Genomic DNA, 12,298 nt, shown 5'->3' on the forward strand with positions numbered 1-12,298 from the left:
GATTTGACCTATATTACCTTATACAAAACCTACATGTTATATTTTTATCCAGGTCATATTTTTTTGTAATAAAATTATGCAATTTTAAAGTGATGTAATGTGTAAGTTGCATTTATCTCATATATATTTGTATTTAATTTAGTTTTGATGTATTACGACATTATAGATTCTCTAATAATACCAATTTATAATCATACATGACACTACTTGGTATGAATTATTCATCGTTGGATATTACAATTTTAGTTTAGAAATGTTCCTACTCAATTTAGATGTAATTTTAAATCTTTTATACTACCCTGCTACTTTCAACCAGGCAATTACATTTTTTATAGTTTGTATTACAAATTAAAGTTGACTTATTAAATTAGTATTTCCATTTGAGTTATTATTTTAAATGCTGAATATTCTATATTATTGTATTAATATAACTCAATTTATGTATTCTAACATGTTATATAGTACACTGCTAATTTCAACCAGGCACTGACTTTATTTTGTAGCTTTCATTATTTGTGATATTATATTAATGTTACTTGAAATATTGTTTATTATTTACTAATACTTTTGAGTATTTTTTAAATATAAAAATATTGAATATTATTAGAAAACCTATTTTTAAAGAATGTTTAAGTAACAGTAATCAATTACCAGCTTATTTCTTTTATAAAAAAAAAAATGTTAGCACTATTATTTAATTTGAGGGTATTGGTGTTAATTTATTCGTTCCCGTTGCTTTTTGTCATGTTTCATATTCCTGCTTATCAGCCATGTCATCCATTTTGGCAACATGGCACTTGTCTGAACAATGTGCTGCATTGTTATTCATAAGCACTTTTTGTTTTGGTTGGAAGCAAATGTTAACGGGCCAATAAGATGATGGCGATGAGAAAGTGTCTGCTGCTCGTGTGTGTGTTGTCGTGCCATAATGCTCCATAATGACTTTTGTGTTTGTTTTATTACATTTTAGTCACGTCGTAACATCCTGCTGTTTGCAAAGAAGCAGTCATTCATCTTCCCGAGTAGTTGATTTGAATCCCCCCCCTCCCAAAATAAAAACCCAAACAGACCCTCCTCTCCGATTCGTTTTTACTTATCAGCTTTATTCGCCGGCGGCGAGGAGGCGGCGGCCAGGACGCCATCGATCAAGCGGCTCGTAAACACTCGGAAGGAGCAAAACTCCGGGCCAAATGATTTGGAGCCAACAGCAAAACGTGCTCACTGCTGCCCAAAATTGGTGCCAGGATGGTGCCATTAAGGGCCCAGCATGCCCCCAGTCCTGTACACACTCGGCAAATGGAATATCTCTGATGATGAAAAGCTCATTTTCACAAATTAAAAGCTGCCATGTGGAAAAACAAAAGCTGCGAATGGAAACTTTAGAAACTTTTCAAGGGTGGCATCATCCAAAGTTAAGGATTTTGTAGCTTTGTCCGTTGGTTTTTCCCACCTGGAAAACGGTTACTTTGGAGTCGGTTCGTCTCGATTCCGACTGGTTTTGATTTCTGTATTTTGTCATTGGTTTCCCATTCGAGAAGATTTCTGTACCTTTTTTTTGACCAGGAGAACTCGTTATCGTTGAGTCTACAAAGTATCCCTTTGAAATCGTGTTTTACTTTGGGACAGAAATAGACCTGTAGTTCAAACTGTCACTGAGCTGACAACTTGCTTTAGTAAATATCATCAAACATCTTGTTTTTATACCCTTGACACTTGACATCTCCAGTTTGGCGACATACCTAGATCTTTTGCACCAATGGAGTACAGTTGTGTCGATTTGTCCTTTGGGGGCAGAAAAGGACTTTGAGTTCTTGTCACTTAGCTGACATCTTACATTTGACACTTGACGTTTCCAGTTTGGGAACACAACTGGTCTTTTTGGACCCAGAATCCCTATGGAGTACACTTGTGTTGATTCCACTTGCAGTGTCTTGTCGCTGGAGTTGTACCCTGAAAATTGCTGTTTTGTATGATTTACACTTGATATTTCCAGTTGGAGAACATACCTGGACGTCTTAACCGTGGAAAACCATCAACCGGAGTACATTAGTCGACATTCCAATTGGCTGAGGTTATGGTGTCTTGTCACTGAAATTGTTCCTTAAAATTCCTTCGCTTGCACTCTTGACATTTGGCTTTTCCCATTTGGAAATAAACCGTATTTTTTTTATGGTTGTTACCTAGAGCAGGGGTCTTCAACTTCGGCCCTCGAGAGCCTCTATCCAGCCTGTTTTCCATGTCTCCGTCCTTCAGATGATCAGCTAATCAGCAAGCTTTGCAGAAGCCTGATAACGATCCCGATCATGAGTCAGGTGTGTTAGTGGAGAGAAACATGGATAGGGGGCTCTCGAGGACCGAACTTGGAGACCCCTGTCCTAAAGGAATACATTATCTTGCATCTAGATTGTTCCATTGAAATAAAAATGGACTTCTAGCTCTTGTCAAATAGGTGGTATACGCAAACATGGAGTAAAGTGTAGACTGTAACTTTAAATGGACTGCACTCCCGTTTCTGTTTTTGGACTAAGATGTGAGTGGAATACCAAAAAAAAAAAAAAAAAGAGCCTAGGAGAACAAGCCGAGGCTCTCAGAACGGTTCTGTTTGTAGAAAAGATGACCCATTGATTTTCTTTTCCTTAGGTGTGCTATATCTCTGATCTAAAAGCATCCTCACCTCCAGCTCTCCCGCTCGCCCCGATAACTGACTTTACCAGCGCCGCGTTGAACTTTTTTCAAAAAATTATCTCATTGTGCCGACGTGTTGAGACGCCAAGCGCAGTTTCCAGCGGGGAGTTGAAGTTGAACTCAAAGTATTGATTTCTTTGCCCGTTGTTGCTCTCAAGGGTCGCTTGTGTGCTTAAATTTTATTCTCTCCAATGCAACCGCTTCAGTGGAACATGTCGGATAAGACAAGCCCAAAAAATATACCAGATAATAAATATTGGTTTTTTTTTTATTTGTTTTGCTGACTTTCCTTGTTATAGGAGGATCCAAACTTTGAAAGTTTTTCTAATATTTTGCTCAAATATTTACTATGTTTACTTGTATTTCTGTAATGTTGTTTAAGGAATACAGTACATCTCTTGTGAATATGTTGCATGCCTACAGGTATTATTCCTTCTTGAAAAACTTTTACATCCGGTCACTCTTATCTAAAGGCGACATTATGTTACCATTTTCTGTCCGGCCCAAACTCAAAGGCTCGCCAGGATGATGATGATGATGTTCCACCTCCTCCCTCCAGGTGCTGGGATGATGATCGGGCCGCATATTAAGCGCGGCGCTTGAAAGGGGCTTCAAATCATCCCTCCCCCTCCTTTCCTTGCACTAATTAGGCAATTGAAAGATCTGAGGCGAGCGTGTGTGGGAGGATGATTTGGGTTAAAACGGCAATGCGTGTCAGCCATTTATCCCCATACACAACAAAGGGAGGGGGCAGCTGTGATCTGAAAGCGCTTTCACGAGTTCCCGCCTGTACCAAAAGCGCCCTTATTGTTTATTCGGCGGCATCGGGAGCTCTCCTCCGTCGAGAATTGGCCATAAAAACCCCACCCGGAAGAGTTGCTTCCTCGCACAACAGTTTCACTCTGGCAGGAAAGTGATTGATATTAATGTTTTTTTTTTTTTGTTTCTGCGCCGGAGGTAAAAATGAAGCGAGTTAATGAAATAATGAGAGAGACATCCCCGTGGAACTTGAAAAGATCCTTTTAGCTGTTTTTCATCTCAGCCGTTTAATAACTTTTTTCTGTTATTCAGCATGACCGCCTCAGAATATTATCCTTATCCATGTTTACATGCAACTTTTTGCTACGGGGTTTTTGGTGCGTCACTTTGATTGACACCCTCTGTTATTATTGTGCTTGTACTTTACCTTATTGTACAGCCTATGTAAGGGTATACACCAAATCTGCCAAAATTAAAAATTAATAAATAAATAAATATTTTAATACATAAATAAATACAAACAGATATAAAAATATAATGTAAACATTAAATACAAAATATAAATATAATTGAAATTATGTGTGTGTGTATGTATGTATATATATATATATATATATATATATATATATATATTACATAATAAAATGACAGTGCAGTAATGAGATATATATATATATATATATATATATATATATATATATACAGAGAGAGTAAAAGTCAAAAGACCTGGAACATTGTGGATCTATGTAAACTGAGTAACAACAAATCCAATTTTGAAAACAGTCAAAATGACGGCTCTGGGAGATCTAGTAACAAAGCCTTCTCGGTTGTATGTTTTAGCAACGATAATTATAATGACCGGGATACCTAATTTTCATTAGTACCTGCCCTCTGATTTGTGACTCAGGACAACAATATGAGTTGTGCCAACTTACATATTCATCTTCTTTATCTTTAAATGCTGTGGGTTTTATTCCACAGGCTTTACATTTTTGCAAATGCAGAACGAGACAGCCTCTGTGTTTTTCGGGTTTCATTTGACATCCTTGTCGGCTGAAATGTGGACATTTTCAGGCAGACAGATGACAACTCAACTTTGATTTGTAAATGTAGTCGTGGTTACGTCATATTGGTGAGACAAAGTCCAATGAAAACACCTCAGGCTGAATGTTTGATGACGAACCAAAACAAAGCACTCGAGCAACAAATAGTTAAACACTCAAGTTGCGGGCGGGATGAAGTTCTGTCCTGTTAGCTTATCTTCGATATCCTAAACCCTCTGTGGGCACATTAGCGTCACGTCGCACATAATCTGGATGCTAATTGGAATTTACTCATTTACGTGCTTGATCCATTTGCAGGGGGACTATAATTTGTCAGGTGTTAAAATATATGAATTAGTTAACATGATAATCCCCACTTGAGGAGCGCTAGAGGTGGTTTGTCTCCCTTCCGCGGCTCAGCGGAGAAATCCATGTTCTGACATAGCAGCTACACTTGATTGCTTGGAATTCAAATCACTGTCAAACCTCGCTTTCCACGCAACTTCGCAACGGGAGAGAGACCCCCATTCAAAGGCATTGGGGTGGGGGGTGTCTTTCTGAGCGTGTTTCCTCCCGTGATGATGACGAGTCTCTGCGGGGGGCGCTCTGGTTTTCCTACTGCATCAAAAAGACATGGCAGGGGTGTAAATCTCTACCGAGGTCTTACAACAATTCTTAGTTGGACTTTGTTTCTCTTCCTGCATCAAAGGTATGATCCTGGGTTGTAAAGTCAAATGAAGGTGAGCTGCAGGAATTTTTTTTTTTATCTGTAAACCAACCTGTAGATGTTCAGTGGGAATATTTATTACATTATATGGGTTTTCCGGGCACAAGAAAACCAGTACAACAAAACAAAACAGCACCTTTCAGAGTGGTCTTTTATTGTGGGCAGTCTAAGGCACACCTGCGCACTAATCATGGTGTCTAATCAGCATCTTGATATGGCACACCTGTGAGGTGGTATGTATTATCTCGGCAAAGGAGAAGTGCTCATTATCACAGACTTAGACTGGTTTGTGAACAATATTTGAGGGGGACAAAAAATGTTGCATTTCTATTGTGTGATTTTAATGTGATGGGTTAATGCCAAACACAGCCATATGCTGATTATAAGGGGTGTGCATACTTATGCAACATTATCTCAGTTGTTTGTTTGACTTTTTCCTTTTTAAAGTTTTCTATTTGATAGTGATAGCGAAAGCTTTCAATTTTTTTATTTTTTTTTTTATTTTATTTTATTTTTTTTTTTATTTTTTATTTTTTTTTTTTTATTTTTTTTTTACACCTAGGTCTCATTTTATTGTATTGTAAATTTGAACAGGGCTGTGTGTTACTCAAATATCAAATACATTGCTCTCTCAGAGTTAACACGTTTTTCTGTACGAGCGTTAATGAAGGTCGATGGATGTGTTGTCCACCTTCAAGTGGGAAGCATTTGGTGTGTAATAGTTTCCGCGTTCCCGCCATTAATTGCTTAATTAACTTTTTTCCCTTTTTAATTAAGGTCAGCCTATGCATGTACACAAACGGGCTCCTTGGGACCATCGAAGCTCCCTGCTTTTGTTTGCTTCTGATAATAATGGCCTGCCATTGGTTAACATGGTTAATTTGGGGAGGGACAACAATAAAACACATTTTAAAAATGATAATTCTTAAAATCTTAAGTACTGGTTGACTTGGCTTAACCCTGAGATCAAGATTGTCAATAAAAGAGATATTTAAATATGTGCAAGCTTGTAATTAATAAGCACCTGAGGTGACATCATTAGTGACAAAGTGTAATTCTTTTGTATTCCTAATCAGGCAACGCATTGGATGACTTTATTGCCTGGTGGGCTGCTCGACGGCGTTTCATTGCATGGGAAGAGGGTAGATATTAGCTCGATAAATCAGACTGGTAATAACGCTGCAAAACGACAGATAGGAGAGGTTGGTTGAGGTGATTAACAGGAACATCGCGGGGGTTTGGGACCGAGCTCTGACGAAAATTGTGGAACAACAACAACAAGATGTAGGCTATCACTCAAACATATGGTATGTATTTAGGGTGTAACGAAAACCCACTTGAATCGGAAAATCAAGATGTTAATGCATCGAACGGAATTGATTGTTCCACTTTTAAACATCCCCCATGTATCGAGACACGTAGGGTTGTCAAAGTTAAAACTCCCCCCCGACCCTTGATGAGGAGTAAGCGGTTCAGAAAATGGATGGATGAAAAAAGTTAACTCAGTCAACACAGTTTGATTGAATTCCTGTGGCAGCCTCTATAAGTGCTACACTCGTGTGCAGGCAAGCGTAAAGCTGTCTGGCGTGAAGATGGACAAACATGGATTATATAAATAGTTGTACTTTCAGTTTTACTTGCATGTTGGAGAAATCTAAAGTAATAACCCCACTTTGCAAAGCCAAATTCAAATAGCATCTGGTACGTCTTTGGCATATGATCTCAGCGCAAAATACCTGAAATGAGCTTTGCAGCTATGAGACCAACCATCCACTGATACTGTATCAAAAGAAATGTTCACGAAATTGTACCTTGTTGTCGAGTTGGTCTCCACGAGGAAGGTCTACTGTTAGCCTAGCATCAAGCGAGCGGATTTTTGGTGGGCGTGGCCAAGGCTCGCCAGACTTCCGTGTGTTTTTGACTACAAAATGAGTTCGGCTTGGCCAAGTCTCATCATTTCCGTGTTTTTTGAATTGTTTCTATGAAAAGAATATAAGAAAGATGACTGTAAAGCTGAATAAATTTCCATTGTGTTATTCAACAGTTGGATTTTATAGAACAATTTTATTCAAGCATCAAACAAAGCTATATGAACTGTTTTTGAATCTAAATATACTATATTTTCTATTTGATCATTTTTTAATGCCAGATTTCATCCAGCCATACACACACTCACAAAATTATCATAGTCGTCAGTTGTACACAGATTTTCACTATTCTTGGGCTGATCCATCCTCGGATGAATTTGTGAATAGACAACCGCAAAAGGTGGAGGTTCACTGTCGTGCATAAGCTGGTCAGTCTCCATTGTTGACATGTCACCGCAGCTCCCCATCTTTTTTTTTTTTTTTTTTTCTTCGAAGAGCCTGCTGGAATAGAGCCGCCTCATTATCTCCAAGCACAAACATGTTACACAGGCGGCGACAATGAGGATGAGCCTCCTTTTATTGAAATCACAATTAATCACGCCGCCACAAACAATATGCCCGAGCCGTAATTCATCACCCGCGCTCCCTGCCATGTCGAAACATCCCTCCAAATATTTATTGTGCTTAGTAATTAGACGCGGCTACCGTCGGCACGAGAGGACGCGTGAAAGCAGTGATGAGTTTATTAATTACCGCGCCGGACCCGCCTGACAGCCGCGCGCTAGTGGCTACGCCGTGTGATTAATGGTTCGGAGCACCACAACTGAAACGGTTCATCTTGGAAGGGATCGGATGAAATATGCCAACTACATTTCTGTGAGGGCTTGAAATCCCCCTTGTCGGGCTTTCTACGAATTTAACCTTGTGCAGGATCAGGATTTGTAGGTGTTGTGCAGGTAGACCAACTCAAGGTAATTCGCAAGAACAGGCTGTCTAGGTAAACAGCAGGAACAGGCTTGTTGGATAAACCTAACATATGTTAAACAGGAACATTTTTCTGTGTAAATCAACTGTACATTTTGTACAGGATCATGTTTTCGATGCAAAACCAATGGGAACATTTTCTCAGTTAACCAACTGCTGGTGTTGTGCAGGAACAAGTTTTGTTGGTGAACCAATTGGAAGTTTTGGACAGGAAAATTTTTCTCCGTAAACCAATGTAAGATGTACAGGAACTGGGTTCTGGGTAAACAAACTGGTGGTGCAGTGCAGGAACATGTTTTTACGTAAGTGTTGTGCAGGAACAGGTTCTCTGGATAAACCAACGGAAAAGGTTGGACAGGAACATTTTTCCTCAGTAAACCAATGTAAGATGTGCAGGAACTGGGTTGTAGGTAAACAAAATGGGTGCAGTGCAGGAACATGTTTTTTAGGTAAGTGTTGTGCAGGAACAGGTTCTCTGGATAAACCAACGGAAAGGGTTGGACAGGAACATTTTTCCTCAGTAAACCAACGGAAAGGGTTGGACAGGAACATTTTTCCTCAGTAAACCAACTTAAGATGTGCAGGAACAAGGTTGTAGGTAAACAAACTGGGTGCAGTGCAGGAATATGTTTTTTAGGTAAGTGTTGTGCAGGAACAGGTTCTCTGGATAAACCAACGGAAAGGGTTGGACAGGAACATTTTTCCTCAGTAAACCATCTGAAGTTGTGCTAGAACAGGTTTCCTGGGTAAGTCAACTGAGTCAACCCGTTTTCTTGGTTAACCAGCTATACAGTAGGTGTTAGCAGGAACATGGTTTTCTTGGTAAAGCAATTTTAGGTATTGCGCAGGAACATCTTTACATGGGAATAATATTTTTCTCAGTGTAGAAACTATTGGCGGTGTTCAGGAACAGGTTTTCTATGTAAAACTAGAGTGCTTGGTCAATCAACAGTAGCTGTTGTGCCAGAACATGTTTTAGAGCAGTGTTTCCCAACCCTGGTCCTCGGGGCACACTATCCAGCCTGTTTTCCATGTCTCCCGATTCCAACGCAGGTGAGGATCGTTATCAGGCTTCTCCAGAGCTTGCTAATGAGCTGTGATTGGAATCACCTGCGTTGCAAATAGAGAGACATGGAAAACAGGCTGGAGGACCAGGGTTGAAAAACACTGTTTTAGAGGTAAGCTACCAACTGTAGGTGTTATGTAGGATCATGGTTTGTCTGAAAACCAACAGAGGGCATTCTGCGGGAACAGGATTTCAAATTGTGAGCTCTCATGGCGTTTGTGCCAAGTGTGTCGTCTCTGTCCCGTCTTGTCGACGGTGAACCAAGAGATCCCGTTGCAGCTCAGTTAAACACGGGAACAGGAACGTGTGGTTGCACTACCACGGTGGAACGGCGCTGAAAGTGCGTGACGACGACTGAAAAAGAAGCAGGCCATCTCTGCGTGAAATGAAAAGCGCAAAAAAGCTAACATCTGCCTGTTTTTCCCAGCCTGAAGTGGCCCCTCGTCGGGCTTGATATTCATACGCAAGCCCTTCGCCGCCGCCTTCTTCTCTGGGAAAACACAAGCGTGACTCCTAATCCGGCCGCGGAGTGAGATTAACTCCACTGCCGGCTGCACGGAACCCTCCCTTCTCTTTGTTTGTCTATTTCACGCATGCCCCCTTTGCTTATCTCCCCCAGTGCTAAACGCCATTGGTTTTGTTGAAAAGTCATTGCGGCTGTTTTGGGCTGTGATTGCGCGTTCCTGGAAGGAAAAAGGCTGCCCGCATACAGATAAGCATGCCAGGCATCCACACAGGCTCATATATTGCTTTTAAATGAACCAACATGGGTGCCATATTGTATCAAGCCAAAGCTGGAGGTCGGAGAACTTGCATATATTGGACATCTGTGTCCTTTTCGCAAGGGCGTCTCATCGGCATGGATGTAAATTGAAATTTGGTGGCCTTGGCTGTCATGAGTAGTCACAGGCCTGAAAAGACACAGGATGTCTGTCATTTTGTTGTGAAGCAGTCATATTAGTCATTTCGTCCAAAGATGGACTATTCCTCGAGATTTTTTCAGATTGCTACAAAATTGGAGCCTCATATATGAGACAGATGGGGATGTTCAGCCCCAGGAGCCAGTTTCAATTAGCAACATCAAATTTAAAAAAAAAAAAAAAAAAAAAAAAAAAAGTTTGCTTAAAAAGACACAGGATGTCTGCCACTCTGCTTTGAAGCGGACATTTTAGGATCAATTCTCAGGGTTCTTCAAAGAAAGACTCATCCAAGAGAATTGTTTCTACCAAATTGGAACCATTTTTAAGAGATTGAGGTGCTAAATGGGGATGTAACAATAAGGGCAATATCGTGATATCGTGATATTAAAACTGCCACAATATTGTCGTCGTCATGGTCACAATATTTAAAGGGAGCACATGTGTTAAAAAAGTCAGGTTGATTTCCATTTGTGCAGTTCTAGCACCCTCTAGTGGCTAGTTTATTAGTGCAATTTAATTTTCAATAGGGATGTTTTGGCCTTCTATGTTTGAAATATATGCTAATTGTCAGATGAAGGGGAGCCTAATTTGCTTGTGAAGCGATCAATGTGTACTTGCATTACCAAGTAAGTGCCTTAATATTGTTATTAGAGATTGTAGGTGGCTTATATGCATTGCTGTTATGCACAAAAGCACAATATTGTGCTTTTGTGCATAATAGCAATGCATATAAACCACTTACAATCTCTAATAACACTTAATATTGAGGCACTTACTTGCTAATGCACGTACACATTGAGTTTCTCCACATATTGACAGTTTACGTTTCCCTTTATCTGACCATGAGCATGGATTTTACAAACATAGAAGGGCAAAAACATGCCTTGTGTAAATTAAACTACACGTAAAAAAATAGCCACCAGAGGGTGCTAGAACTCCACAAACGGAAATGAACCTGACCTTATGAAATTTTTTTTTTTCCCCAATATTGTGATCTTTTTTAAATATCGCCAACCCCCCCCCCCCCCCCCCCAATATCGTGATAATTATCGTATCGTGACCTTCATATCGTGATAGTATCGTATCGTGATGTTTAGATATCGTTACTTCCCTAGTGCTATAGCAAGAAATTAGTCAAGTCGTGGTGGGTCGAGTGGAGCAGCGATGTTTGATGACTAAATCGCAACTCACTCTAGTCAGAGTTGGAATGTCTTTAAACTTCAGCCCATGAAGCCACTTTCACTCAGCTGCATGAAATTTGAATTCAAAACCAGAAAAAGTCTCAAGAAGGCATATGCCGTAAGAAAAAGAATCTCTGCCACTTGGCTCCTTTATAGACAGACTCACTCTAGAAATTTCTAAAGAATTCTTGAGAGGATAAGTGGTTTGGAAAATGGATGGATTTACCTATGCTTGGTCTATTGTGGGGGTCAGCCACCTTTGATGTCAGAAGAGCTATGTTAGGCCAAATCAATCACAAAAATCTGTCTGAAGCGATGAGCGAAACAATGTGTTGTTAGTCTAATGTACTGATGGCCCAAGAGCTCATGAGAGCTGCACCATAGCAGAAAAATATGCAGCATCCAATATGTTCAGATTCATTTTCTTCTACTTTTCATCTTTTGTTTTTGGATTTTTTTTGTGTGTATATTTTTTTTATACTTAATTTTTCATGAACATTTTTAAACTTTTCTGCCTTTCTGTTAAATTTCTAACATTTTTGGCAATTTTTATGGACATAATATGGTCATTTTTTGCCTCTTTTACATATTTTTCTACCTTTTTTTTTCCGTGGACATTTTATCTTAGATTTATGTATTTCCTCTGCCTTTTTGGACATTTTAATGCGAATGTAAAGCGCATTGAGGGCCTTCTAAGGTGGAAAAGCGCTATATGACCATTTACTATTTTATGGTGATGTTTTTGGACATTTTAAGGTATTTATAAAAACTTTTTCGTCAACCTTTTTTCTCTTTTTTTCCGACAACTTAAAATTTTGTACTGAATTCATTTTTTTTTTATCATTAATTCATTTGAAGAATATTTTACCTAAAAAAATAAAAATAAATATGTAAAAAAATATTAATTTCTTCTAATTTTTTTAGAGACCCACAGGAGAGGCACTGAAGAGCCACATGCGACTCCAAAGCCGCAGGTTGCAGACCCCTGGATTATGCCAGATGGATGGACAAGGTAAAATTTTGTGAATTTAATATTTGTGTCATTTCTTGTGGGTGGAGCAAAGT

At 39.4% G+C, this 12,298-nt stretch overlaps 1 long non-coding RNA gene across 2 annotated transcripts in view; it reads left to right on the forward strand.

The window, feature by feature from the left end:
• LOC144003353 (uncharacterized) overlaps positions 1 to 12,298 on the forward strand; it is an 80,226-nt gene that overhangs the window by 53,162 nt on the left and 14,766 nt on the right. For both annotated transcript variants that reach the window (XR_013278947.1, XR_013278948.1), the window contains exon 3: positions 12,158 to 12,245. This is a non-coding gene — a long non-coding RNA (uncharacterized LOC144003353). The remainder of the gene's footprint in view (positions 1 to 12,157; positions 12,246 to 12,298) is intronic.

This window comes from Festucalex cinctus, chromosome 16 (assembly GCF_051991245.1).
Source record: "Festucalex cinctus isolate MCC-2025b chromosome 16, RoL_Fcin_1.0, whole genome shotgun sequence".
NCBI lineage: Eukaryota > Metazoa > Chordata > Actinopteri > Syngnathiformes > Syngnathidae > Festucalex > Festucalex cinctus.